This window comes from Symphalangus syndactylus, chromosome 11, assembly GCF_028878055.3.
Source record: "Symphalangus syndactylus isolate Jambi chromosome 11, NHGRI_mSymSyn1-v2.1_pri, whole genome shotgun sequence".
NCBI lineage: Eukaryota > Metazoa > Chordata > Mammalia > Primates > Hylobatidae > Symphalangus > Symphalangus syndactylus.
In genome coordinates this window covers 20,655,262-20,668,884 of record NC_072433.2, presented here as the reverse complement: position 1 = coordinate 20,668,884, position 13,623 = coordinate 20,655,262, and the positions used below count along the sequence as shown (strand labels likewise).

Here is a 13,623-nt window from a genome sequence, read left to right as displayed (position 1 = left end):
TGTTCCCATGCTGATGGAAATTCTAATCATTGTTTAAGACCTAGTCCCCAAAATAAAATCCTCCATGAAATTCTCCTTGGTTCTTCCAATTGGGATAGGAGACAGTACTTCTCTACTTGAAGATTTCTGTGTTATAAAACCTTAGCAGAGAAGCTAACACCACCTCCTGCCTCCAAGGTGTGGGTGGAATCTTAATCAATATTTACCAGTAACGATGATGAACACGTTTCCAAACTTGCTTCCCACTGATTTGAAAGCCATTAGTAATGAGTCTCAGCTCAGGGCTCAGGCTGGGAATAACCTACTAGGCACTAGGCCTCTGAACAGAATTTTAAACAGTTGAAGTTAGTAAGACTTCTTCCTGCCATATAAAAGCTGGAAACAATACAGATTTAAACATATAATGGTTTATTATCTCATGTAGAAAAAGTCCATAGGTGATTGGTCCAGGCCTGGTAATGGAGGCTGTAGGCTGTCATCAGGCAGAATCCTTTCTCTCTGCTTTACTACCTCCAGTGCATGGCCATCCTGAGTCACCTCTTAGTCTAATATGGCTTCTGGTGGGCCGGCCAGTGGATATGCATGCCAGGCTGTAGGCCTGGTCATAAAGGGGGAAAAAGGGAAGAAATGACTTCCTTTTCAAAGAGTTTTTGCAAAAGCTCCATAAACACTTCTAGTTACATCTTGTTGGCCACAACATAGTCACCTGGCCCTATATAGATTCAACAGAATCTGGGAAATATTGCGCTTAAATACAACTGGCATCCCTTTATAAAGGAGGAAGGTGAGAACGGTTGTTGGCATAGCAACAAGCAGTCCTTGCCAGAACTGGAAGGCTCTGATGACAGGCAGTGTTACCGGCATGACTCTCACCTGTAAAAGGAATTGTATACAATGGGCATTTTTGGGGGTGACAGTGGGGAGAGGTGGGGAGCATCAGGATCACAATCACATAGAAAACACCTGGAGCCCCGGAAAGTGGCCTGCCCTGCGCTGTAGGGTGTCCTTGGGCCTCCTATATCTTGCTCTGGAGTGTTTTCTTTGGATCCTCCTCCAAGGGTCTTTCCTAACCCCAGCTCCAAAATGTGGTAGACTGATTTCCAGAAGCCTTCAGAGTCTTTTCAGTCCTTTGTACTTTTCAAAGCACTTTACACACATGGTTCTGTTTTATTCTTACCAAAGCCCCATTTAGTAGTAATAGGTGATGTTTCCTGATCTTGCTAGAAGACATTCAAGTGCTAAACACTTCTATGTGCATCATCTTGAGTCATTCTCACAATGACTCTGAGAGGCCAGAATTGCTGGAAGCCCATTTTTCAGATGAAGGAATGGAGGCTCAGAGAGGTGATGTGACTTGCCTGAGGCCACACAGGACATAGGTGGGAGTTGAACCCAGTTCTGCTTGATTCTGAAGCTCCAGTTCCTTAGCCATAAGGCTAGAGTGGCTCTTATTTCCATTTGACAATTGAGAAAAAGAGCCTAGGGAGTTTAAGTGTGAAAGGTTATAAACAAGTGGGTGATGATGCCCACATCAGGACCCAGCTCCCAGCCCTCTCACCACTGAGCTGCCCGGCCTCATTGCCCAGGACCTCTGAGCACATGTACATGCACCAGTCCATGCCAGGCTGACTGGTGCAGCCAAGATTGCCTTTAGATCCCTATCCCCTCCATACCTTTTCCAACCTAGAAGCATCCAGGCTAATCAAGATCAAAGCAGGATTTGTGAGGTGTCTGGGAGAGGCTGCAGATTTAGCGGCAGGGAGGGAAAAGCATCTTTTGATTTGTGAGCTGAACCCCTCTGATCTGAAAATCAATAGGAGTAAATTGGTTAGACCCAGGGAGGCCTTCCCCTGCTATGCCCTGCTGCAATAGCCCTTGAACGTGCTGCTGTCCTGCTGTTCCCTGGCTGCAGTAGCTCTTGAACTTGCCACTGTCCTCCCGCATTGTGACTCCCTCCAGGATGGCCCCTGCAGCGGCCCCTGTGGAAAAGCAGCATCAGATGAAGTCATTATTCTGCCAGGACCAGACAAGTGGTTTTTTTTTTGTTTTTTTTTGTTTCTGTTTTTTTTTCTGGTTCTAGCCCATGATGTGACTTCGATAGCTCTTCTTTACTGTTTGTCAGAGGCAGCTGTCCTGGAGTCTCAGTTGCAGAAGAAAGGCCTGGATTTAATAAGTTTCTATAGCAAATGCCAACTGGGCCTATCAAAGCTGCCTGGAGACCCCACAGAGCATGCCGTGGGCCTCTTTCAAGACTCCTCAGCTCTGTTCAAGAGCTGAGAACTGCAGGCATTTCAGATGCACGGGCCACTGGGATGAAACGCAGCCCAGGAACTTGTTGTCTCTCCTGTCAATCACTCTGGGCAGAAATTACCAGGGGGGCATTCACTGACCACCTGAGCAGTTGTTTCAGGAGCACCCAGGATCATTAGACCCAAAGCTGGAAGGGAATGTTATCATCATCTTGTTCACTCCTGGATCTCCAGGCTGAACCATGGTAAACCAGACCTATGGGGAATATTTTCCAATTGTAAATAATTTGGTAGAGGGCCTTGTACCCTGCCTCAGTGCTGGCACACCCTAGGTACTCCATGAATAAACATTGACTGAATGAATATATGAATAAATTGTCTCTGTAACCAATGACTTTAGAGCCAGGAAGTTCTTCAGGGAACTCTGAGAACTCACATTTAATCCTCAGCTGTACAGGAGTTTAGAAAAGTGTGAGCTCAAAAAACTAGCACCTAGGTGTTCCCAGCACTGTGCCTCCTGAGCACTGACCTGTTACTCCATCTCTGCCCCGTCATAGGTGGGTTTCCTGGGCTCTGGTTGCTGTAGCAGGATGGTCAAGCTTTAGCATCTGAGAGATCTAGGTTCAAATCCAGATTCTGCCACCTGTTAGCTACTTGACCTTAGGCAAACATCTTTTGGAGACTCACTTTTTCTTATTAGTAGAATGAGGCAGCAATTTTATCTAACTCTTGGGCTGTTTACAGGTTGCCTGAGACAATGCATGTGCAGAGTGCCTGGCACTTGGTAAAGAGATCACAGTAATGGTTACTGTGACATCACCATGACAGTAGGTCCCTGGATCATTCTTTTCTGTCCACTCCCACCCCTGCATCCAGCCAGGTTCTCCTGGCTACAATGTAGACCTCACCTTTTCCCATTTTGCCAAGGCCAGAATTGTACTTGTGGAACTTTACTAAGAAAAGAAAGATTGATAAACCCTTCTATGACTCAAAACGCTTATTTTCCTTTAAAAATTCAGGAAATAAACAGTCACCTGCCATAAGTTGGATTGGCTGGCTTAGCTTACCTGATGTATACTCCTGAAATACTTCTATTTCATCATACTTGCCTCAGGATCCTTAATAATACTGATTTATTATTGACAGATTGACTTATTATTTATTATATATTTATGGTGATCCAGGCTTGGGGAATGCAGTGCTGGGTTGGACAGACAGTAAACAGTTAAATATTTGGAACACCAGAAGGTTTTCAATGCCCCACAGCCAAAGAGAAATGGGATTATACATGTACTTGAGTGAAGTTGCCTTTATTGGCTCTTGGCAGTGAGAGAGAATGTATGCTGGGGAGCTGCATTATCCAGATGTCCTTAGTTTTTACCTAGTGTTCCTTTTTCATTCTAGGATCTCATCCAGGATACCATAGCCCATTAGTCCTCACATCTCCTTAGGGTCTTCTTGGCTGTGACCGTTTCTCGGACTTTCCTTGTCTTTGATGACCTCGACAGTTTTGAGGAGTGCCAATCAGCTATTTTGTAGAATATCTCGTAGTGAGAGGTTAGGAAGAAATAATGATAGGACTTGGAGTTGTGTTGGGTGATTTGGGGGAGGATTCAAGGAAGTGGTTCTTTGCTCCAGATTGGATGCTTCCAGGGAGCAGGGGTCATTCTGTATCTGGGTATCTGTATTAGTTCCCGACCGCTGCCATTATGAATCATCATAAACCTAGTAGCTTAGAACAGCAAAAAATTATCTTACAGTTCTGGAGGAAGAAGTCCAAAATCAGTTTCACTGGGTTAAAAGTGAAGGTGCCAGCAGGTCTGGTTCCTCTCCCCTGGAGGCTCCAGGGGAGAACCTGTCTTCTTGCCATTCCCAGCTCTGGATGCCACATGCATTCCTTGGCTTATGGCATCTTCCTTAATCTTCAAAGCCAGCAGCATGGTGTGGTCAGATCTCCTTCACTGACTCCACCCCAACTGTCTTCCTCGTACAAGAGCCGTTGTGATTACATTGGGCCCACCTGGATAATTCAGAATAATCTCTCCTTCTAAAAATCTTCAACTTGGTCACATCTGCAAATCCCCTTTTGCCATATAAAGTGACATATTCACAAGTTCTTGGGATTAGGATGTGAACATCTTCAGAGGGTCACTGTTCTGCCTATCACAGTACCTCAACAATTCTCATCTAGAAGGCAAGGCGAACAGAGCAAGGCCAAATCTATCGTTGGTGGAGCAGCAGCAGTCACTCCTATTAGCAGAATATCAGGATGTTTGATCGCTGCTGTGTTTTGGACAATGCTCATGTTTTTGTCTATGTTCAAACATGATTATGGAGTAGACTTGTTTTTGTTTTGATCCATCATGGACACAGAGGGGTCTTGTCTGATCTTGTTCTGTGAAGTTGTTTATGTTCAACAGGAGAACACCCCAGCCTAGCTGAAGGTGTTAGGCAAGCTCTTGGCTGTCAGGGACTGCTTTTTCTCTGTCATGATGATAAATTCTATGAACAACAGTAGGACAGTTTGAGGGGGATGGGCCATACTGTGGTGGAGTGTTCTCTTATTTTACAGGCACACTCAGGAAAGGCCTCAGTGGTGAAGTTGACATTTGAAGGATATGAGGGAAGAGGCTATGTGATCATCTGGAGAGAAAGAATTTCAGACAGAGAGATCATAAGGTGGAAAGCCCTGAGATGGGAGCATGTTTGGATGATGGGTACAGAGTGTAAAAAAGAGAATGCAGCCAAGGATGACTCCAAAAGTTTTGACCTGAGCAACTGTAAGAATGGAGTTCCCATTTATTGAGATGGGAAAGACTGCATTTTATTGTAGAAGGAGTTTAATTTTTTATAACCTTTTAGTTTTAGGAAAGTTTTAGATTTACAGAAACGTTGTGACAGTAATACAGTTTCCATATATCTCACACTCAATTTCCCCTATTCTTAACATGTATTAGTATACATTTGTCACAGTTAGTGAACCAATATCCATGGACTACTAATAACTGAAGTCCATACATTATCCAGGTGTCCTTAGTTTTTACCGAGTGTTTCTTTTTCATTCTAGGATCCCATCCAGGATACCATATTCCATTACTCATCATGTCACCTTAGGCTCCTCTTGGCTGTGACCGTTTCTCAGACTTTTGTTGTCTTTGATGACCTTGACAGTTTTGAGGAGTGCCAATCAGCTATTTTGTAGAATATCCCTCAATTAGGATTTGTCCAGTGGTTTTTTTTTTTTTTTAGACCCAGTCTCACTCTGTCACCCAGGCTGGAGTGCAGTGGTGCAATCTCGGCTCACTGCAAGCTCTGCCTCCTGGATTCACGCCGTTCTCCTGCCTTCTCCTGCCTCAGCCTCCCGAGTAGCTGGGACAACAGGCGCCCACCACCACGCCTGGCTAATTATTTTGTATCTTTTTAGTAGAGACGGGGTTTCACCGTGTTAGCCAGGATGGTCTCGATCTCCTGACCTCGTGATCCACCCGCCTTGGCCTCCCAAAGTGCTGGGATTACAGGCATGAGCCACCGTGCCTGATCTTTTCTTTTTTCTTTTCTTTTTTTTTTTTATTGTGATTAGACTGGTGTTATGGGTTTTTGGGAGGAAGACCCCGGAGGTATGGTGTCCTTCTCATCACATCATATCAAGGGTGCATACTGTCAACATGACTCATCATGTTGGTGTTGACCTTCAGCATCTGGATAAGGTAGTATTTTTCAGGTTTTTCTACTGTAAAGTTACAGTTTTAACCCCTTTCCATGCTGTACTCTTTGAAAGGAAGTCCTTATGAACAGCCTACACTTAAGGAATATAGATGCTCTACCTCCTTGGTGGTGGAGTATCTACATACATTATTTGGAATTCTTCTGCATTCATCTGATCTCCTCCATTTACTTACTTATTTAATCATTTATATCAGTATGGCCTCATAGACTTTTATTTTATACCTTGGGTTATAGTCCAATACTACTTTATTTCATTGCTCAAATTGTTACAGCTTTGACCATTGGGAGCTCTTTCCTTTGACTCCTAGGTCTTTTTCTGTTTGTTTATTTTTGTGTTTGTTTTTCTGAGATGGGGTCTCACTCTTTTGCCGAGGCTGGAGTGCAGTAGCATGATCTTGGCTCATTGCAACCTCGACCTCCCAGGCTCAAGTGATCCTCACGCCTTAGCCTTCTGAGTATCTAGGACTACAGGTGCATGCCATCACACCTGGCTAAGTTTTGTACTTTCTTTTCTTTTCTTTTTTTTTTTTGTAGAGGCAAGTCTTGCTGTTGCCCAGGTTGGTCTCAAACTCCTGGACTTAAGTGATTCTCCCACCTCAGCCTCCCAAAGTGCTGGGATTGCAGACATGAGCCACTGTGCCCAGCCTTTAGGTCTTTTTGACGTACTATGTGTGTGTGTGTGTGTGTGTGTGTGTGTGTGTTGCTCTTCCATACTTTCGGGCACTAGAATATGCTCAAGGCTGGTCCTTTTTATTTTCTGCCTCAGCCCTAGAATCAGCCATTTCTTTAACGAACGCTGGTTCCTTTTATTGGAGAACGATATTTGAAACTAAGGTACAGGGTACAGATGCCAGGTTTTCCCTTATTGCTACTGGGATGCTATTGTTTCTAATCCAGGAGTTCCATTTTGGTAATATTAAGCTAAACCCTCTCATTTGACATGCAAGTAGATATATATACACAAGTGGCAGTTCTATAGAGAGGGCTGGAGTTCAGGGAAGGGTCTGGGCTGGAGATAAACATTTGAGAATCATTATAATGAAAATGGCAATAAAGTTATAAGACTGGATAAAATTTTCTAGTAATTAGAAAACAATTATCAATTGCAAGATGATGAGTGAGCAAAGAAGGTTCAGAAGTGGCCAGTGAGATAAGGTGAGTGGATTCCAGAAGCCAAGTGAAGAAAGATTTTCAGGAAAGGGAGAGAGAGAGAGAGAGAGAGAGGAAGAGAGAGAAAGAGAGAGAGAGGGAGATCATCTTTGTCTATAATCAAGTGAAATGATAACTGAGAATTGATCAGTGGATTTTGTCGTGGGAACATCTGTGGTAATCCTAACCAGGGCTCTTTTAGGGAAGTGGTAGAGATAAAAGCCTGAGAGCTTCAAATGAGAATGGCAAGAGAAGATGTGGAGACACTGAGTTTGAATAACTTTTATTTGGAGAAGTTTTGTTCTAAAAAAGAGCAAAGAAATGGGGTGGTATCTGGAAAGGGATATGGATCAAGAGATGGATTTTTAATTTATATATATATTTTACAACAAGAGCTATTACAATGTGTTTTATTCTTATGGGAATAATCCAGTGGAGAATAAAAAAAAACTGATGTTTCAGTAAAAAGAGATGACAATAATTACAACGTGTTTTAAGATGTTACTATTTGCCTTCACTCTGCTAAGTGCTTTATATGAATCATCTCATTAAATACCCACACAAATTCTGCAAGGCAAGCATTATCCCATTTTAAATATTAGAAAACTGAGGCCCAGAGAGGTAAAACAACTTAGCCAAGGTCAAACAGAACCAAGATTCAAATCCAGATTGTTCTGGCAGCGATGTCCATGGTCTTAGCCAATGTGGTCTTAAAAAAAAATCTTTGGGGAATTCTCTTTTCTCTTTCCTTCATTTATTTCTTTCCTTTTCAGGAAAAAGAGTCTTTAGGACAGTGGATATAGCATGGGGTAATAACCCTTTCTTTGGCTGGGCTTTGGGGCCCCTGTACTTCTCCAGAGCCACACTAACAAGGCAGTGGTGTCTGATGACTTTGAAGTGTTCCACATGTTCCCCTCTCCAATGAGGGGCCCAAGGTCTTTTTATCTATCTCCTTCTCCCTCCTTCCCATGTGTTCCTTCTCCATTCATCTATCCCAGAAGTATATTAAGCACCTGATATGTGTGAAATGCTGGGGATATAATGGAAAATAAAATAGACAAAGAGATATATACACAAGTGGCAGGTCTATGCTTGCCCTCATGAAACTTACCATTTCCACATTGAGTATGTTTGGACAGATGTGGCCAATTCCACGATGGGAAGTAACAGTGATCTTTTACCATTCTCAGGTCTCAGGCTGGTAATATAAGGAAGGCAAAGAGGTTGGGCATAGCACAACAGAGATAGGTGGGGTCTGCGGCCACCTGGAAAGGACGTGGCCCACCCAAAGGGGACAGTCATTTCTCAAATCGAGCTGACTGTGGTCCTGAGCCCAGTGTTACCAGGTATTTACATTTTGTCACAAGAAGATGGAGATTAACACTTTCATGTGAGAACTCCCAATTTTAAGATTTGGGCAATTTATTTTAATAAATCCTCTCCTGCTTGCCATTCCACATTTCCTCTTTTATGGGTCTGATCCAATCTGTGGGCTGTCAGTTCACAATTTCTGCTGTATAGCACTTCACTTGGTTAGATAAAGCATGACAGTTCCCATTGAACATCTTGTTGCTTTTTGGTCTGTTAAACAAAGTCAAGATTGGAACTTTAGTCCTAATATCAGCCCTTAAAAATAATTTCTCTGAAATATGCCTTTTGCCTAGTAAGATGACTAAAGTGTACATAATGAATGTATGCGTAAACTTACATTGAGCTACGTGAATGTTCGTTTCATTTTTAAAACCATCTTGCTTATGAAAACTGAAAGGAATTTATTACAGGCAACCCCTTTGGTATTTTGGAGTCCACTTTTACGTGAACAGTAGAGGCAAAGGAATAGGAAACACAACTCAGAAATTTGGAACTGGGACACGCACAGTCTTTCACGTCTAGGTCACTGAATGGAATCCAGCCCAAGGCAAAGCTGTCTAAAACATGCAAGCATCAACAGCTGCTCAGCCGACCACGTGTGAGGGACTCAGGATCTCAGTTTGCTATCATTGCTGGGTTTTCTATACTATGCTGTGGCTGTGCTTAGGTGCTGCCCTTCACAAAAATTATGCGAATACTGCTAGCATTGTCATCCCTGTTTAGTGGATGTAGAGACAGAGGCAGAGAGAGAAAAGGCAGGCTATTTTGGAAAGCCTGAGAAGAAGCCAAGATTCGAGTCCTCATCTTGAGTTTAGATTCTTTGTCTACCGTGTGTTATACAGTGTTTCTTAAATATCAGGTGTTCTTATGCTGCTGGAATGACTCTTAACTATATCTTTGTACCACCTGCACTCTTATTTACATAATTGTAAAAAATGCACCCACATTTTCACTCAAATAATGTATTTTATAAGGAAAATGGCCAGGTGCAATGGCTCATGCCTGTAATCCCAGCACTTTGGAAGGCCAAGGTGGGCGGATCACTTGAGGTCAGGATTTCAAGACCAGCCTGGCCAACGTGGAGAAAACCTGTCTCTACTAAAAATTCAAAAATGAGCCATGCGTGGTGGCATATGGCTGTAGTTCCAGCTACTCGGGAGGCTGAGGCACGAGAATCGCTTAAGTCTCGGAGGTGGAGGTTGCAGTGAGCCGAGATCATGCCACTGCACTCCAGCCTTGGTGACAGAGTGAGACTCTGTCAAAAAAAAAAAAAAAAAAAGAGGCTGGGTGCAGTGGCTCATGCTTGTAATCCCAGCACTTTGGGAGGCCAAGGCGGGCAGATCACAAGGTCAGGAGTTCAAGACCAGCCTGATCAACATGGTGAAACCACATCTCTACTAAAACTACAAAAATTAGCTGGGCATGGTGGCACACGCCTGTAATCCCAGCTACTCAGGAGGCTGAGGCAGGAGAATCGCTTGAACCTGGAAGGCGGAGGTTGCAGTGAGTCAAGATCACGCCATTGCACTCCAGCCTGGGTGACAGAGTGAGACTCCGTCTCAAAAAAAAAAAAAAAAAAAAGAAAATTTATCTCATTACCATTAATCAAAAACCAATATTATTTGCCATAAACAGGAGGTAACAAAAAAGTGTGATAATGTCACATCATTATTATCATTTTATCAATGTTTATCTATGTATTAATTGCACTTGTCTTGCAGGTCATTAGCAGAATACATTAGGCTAAATCCTTCTGTGAGGAAAGAAGAGTATGCCCAGCTCTGGATTATCTATAGGTGGCAGGTCAGATTTACCATTCTCCTATGTCTTTTTCTGGGGAACTGTTGGTTCATTAATTCGTTCATTGACTCGACATTGTTTAAATCTCTATTCTGAGCCTGGCAAAGGTCCCCATCCCTGTGATTCCTTCTAAGTGAGATTATTTCTGTGGGTCATGAATGCTGGGGTGTTTTGGCCTGGGTTTTTGTTGTGCTTCTTTGGCTGCAAACTGGGCTGATATTTAGCCAAGACACACCAGCACAGTCACACCAGATCTATGGCTGACACCTGTTCTAATTGCTTAGTGCATCTGGTTCAGATGGAATCATTTTTCAATATTTTGAATGCCCCCCTTAGTGGCAATAGAAACAGATTCAAATTAATTTAAGCACAAGGGAATTCAACGGAAGGAACTGAGAGCTCAGTTTTTTTTTTTTTTTTTTTTGAAGGCTGAAGAACCAGGCTGGGGACATGGCAGAACTAAGGCCAATCTGGAGAGCAACAGTGTTAGAGTCTCCAGCTGATTAGAACATGGATGCTGATCAGGAATGGACCCCACCAGGGTTAGTCTCTTTGGCCCTCTGCTCATGAATAAAATTCTAGGGAAGGGAAGGAGGGTCTGACTGCTGAAGGCTGTGGTCACAAGGACACACCTTGAGTGGCAAAAGGAAAGACCTGAATGCTTGTATCCCAAAGAGAAGAGGCACATTTTCAAAGGAAATAGGAGTGTTTTTAGAAGATAGAAGTGGATGCTGAGTGGCCAAAAGGCAACACATATCCAAATACATTTCCTTTTCAGATATGGGGGAGAAAAACATAGGTCCCTTGCTAATCAGTAGAGTAATTGTGGGATGGAAAGATGAGTTTTGCCATAAATAATCATTGAAAAATGTTGGCAATGTTTATGCCCTAACCATTTATGAGAAAGAAGTGTCTTTTTCTCTCAATCATTACAAATGTCCTTATTACACAATTATACTAACTAGGCTTGTATATTTAATGAGAAGGATCATTGTACCTGGAATGAAAGATTCTCATTTTGCCTTTGTTCAACACTGAGTTTAGTATAGGGAAAACACACACACACACACACACACACACACACACACACACACACACACGAGAGAGAGAGAGAGATTTAATGAACAGGATATTTTTCTCTGAGTCCCAGCCCTCTCATTGAGTAACTTGTGAGATCTTTGGTGAGATACTTTCTAGGAGGCTTTTCTGAAGTCAGAGACCAAGACAAACTTCCCAGTATCTGTCTTGGTTTGATGGTTACAGATTGATGTTCTAAGGCAGAAGGTGACTCTGTAGGCTGGGCATGGTGGCTCATGCCTGTAATCCCAGCACTTTGGGAGGCTGAAGCAGGCAGATCATGAGGTCAGGAGTTTGAGACCAGCATGACCAACATGGTGAAACCCAGTCTCTACTAAAAATACAAAAATTAGCCAGGCATAGTGGTGGCACCTGTAATCCCAACTACTCAGGAGGCTGAGGCAGGAGAATCGTTAGAACCTGGGAGGTGGAAGTTGCAGTAAGCCAAGATCACACCATTGCACTCCAGCCTGGGTGAGAGAGTGAGACTCTGTCTCAAAAAAAAAAAAAACAAAAAACAAAACAAAACAAAAAACAAAACAAAAAGAAGGTGACTCTGTAGAGGACTCTTCAATTCATAAGCAGTTTTATTGATGCCCAGCAGTGAGTGAGCCAACTTCTAGTGAAAATTCCCTAACTTATAAATTTTCTGGAGAAAAATATTTCAGTTTATTCTTTAGCATCAAGTAGATCAAGTCCCAGATGTCTGACTGAATTTTTGACTCAGGTGTTTGACATTTAGGGTACTAGCTTAAGCTCCCCAGAGATGTAATTTGCTGGGCCATTGGGACTGCTTTATTTACTGTGGCTAGACCAGGAGAAATGACATGTACAGCTTTAATCAGAGGCAGAGACCAAATACTCCAGCCAGAAATAGTTTCAGAATGGATTTTTCTAGAGAAAAATGGTCTAATGGATCAATGGTCTCCCAACTTTTGTCTTCACTGAACACACACACACACGCACACATACACACACACCCCAAACAATAACAACAAAAAAACAGAACAAGACAGTAGGTTCATCAAACAATACTTAGCCTGACTATGTGCAAATACAGTGTACGTTTTTATTTCATTTTTTCCTTCTTTATTTTATTTTTAAAGTGCTGGTCACAGTCCTTTAGTACTGATTTTGCATAGGCCCACAATTTTAAAAACACTGATATAGCCAGGTGCGGTGGCTCACACCTGTAATCCTAGCACTTTGGGAGGCCGAAATGGGCGGCTCACGAGATCAGGAGATGGAGACCATCCTGGCTAACACGGTGAAACCCCATCTCTACTAAAAATACAAAAAAATTAGCTGGGCGTGGTGGTAGGCACCTGTAGTCCCAGCTACTCGGGAGGCTGAGGCAGGAGAATCACTTGAACATGGGAGGCAGAGCTTGCAGTAAGCCAAGATCGCGCCACAGCATTCCAGCCTGGGCGACAGAGTGAGACTCCATCTCAAAAAAGAAAAAAAACAAAACACTGATATAGATGGTGTAATTTTAAAGCCAGCACCACCCGCCCCATTTGCAATTAATGGAGCTGTCCACAGTACTGATTTCTGCCCACTAAATTGACTTGGTACATAAGAAAAAAAAAATCCTAAGGCCTTTTGAGAAAGATGCACTTTAATGCTCAGATTTTTCTTTTGCCGCTCCTAGAATATATTCTCTGTCTACAGTGCTGGATATATCAATGCAGAATTGTGTGCAAGTGTGTGACTTGCTAGCAGTCAGCCACTGTCCCATGCACTTTGCATATAGTATCTCTTTTAATTCTTATGATCAGCTCATTTATAAGAGGTAGGCACCATTCTCATCCTCATTTTCCACAGAAATAATCTGACGCTCAGGGAGATTGTATAACTTGCTTGAAATTACACAGTTGCATAGAGTGGAGTGGAGATTTAAGTCCAGGCCTCTTCTGACTTCAAACATTTTTAGTAAAATCTTCTCCTTAATATGTGTAGGTATGCAGGCTGAATAATTTAGATCAATACCAGTGCACAGTATTTACTTTTGACAGAAGGTCTTAGTTTCCTGTCCAAATAACAGTACTCACCCCAGGGCCCAGAGCTGCTGGTGGATTGTCACAGTGCACAACTGCACATGATGCTTAGTGTGGGTGACTGGCCAACACTGATGACTGAGCCTTGCTGATGGCCAAAAACACACGCTTCTGAACTCCAAGCACCCTGCCATCTGGAGAAATGCTTCCCTTATGTTTTGGAGGATTGCTAAACACAGCAGACCCTCCATAGC

The 13,623-nt window shown here is 42.9% G+C and overlaps 1 long non-coding RNA gene across 1 annotated transcript; it reads right to left on the bottom strand.

Annotated features, from left to right (window-relative positions):
* Nucleotides 1-387: 387 nt before the first annotated feature.
* LOC129457640 (uncharacterized) lies at nt 388-2,981 on the bottom strand. The gene is made up of 4 exons (XR_008649340.2): nt 2,779-2,981; nt 1,674-1,803; nt 1,178-1,479; nt 388-598 (listed from the first exon to the last, which is right to left on the bottom strand). It is a non-coding gene; the product is annotated as an uncharacterized lncRNA (long non-coding RNA).
* Nucleotides 2,982-13,623: the final 10,642 nt, after the last annotated feature.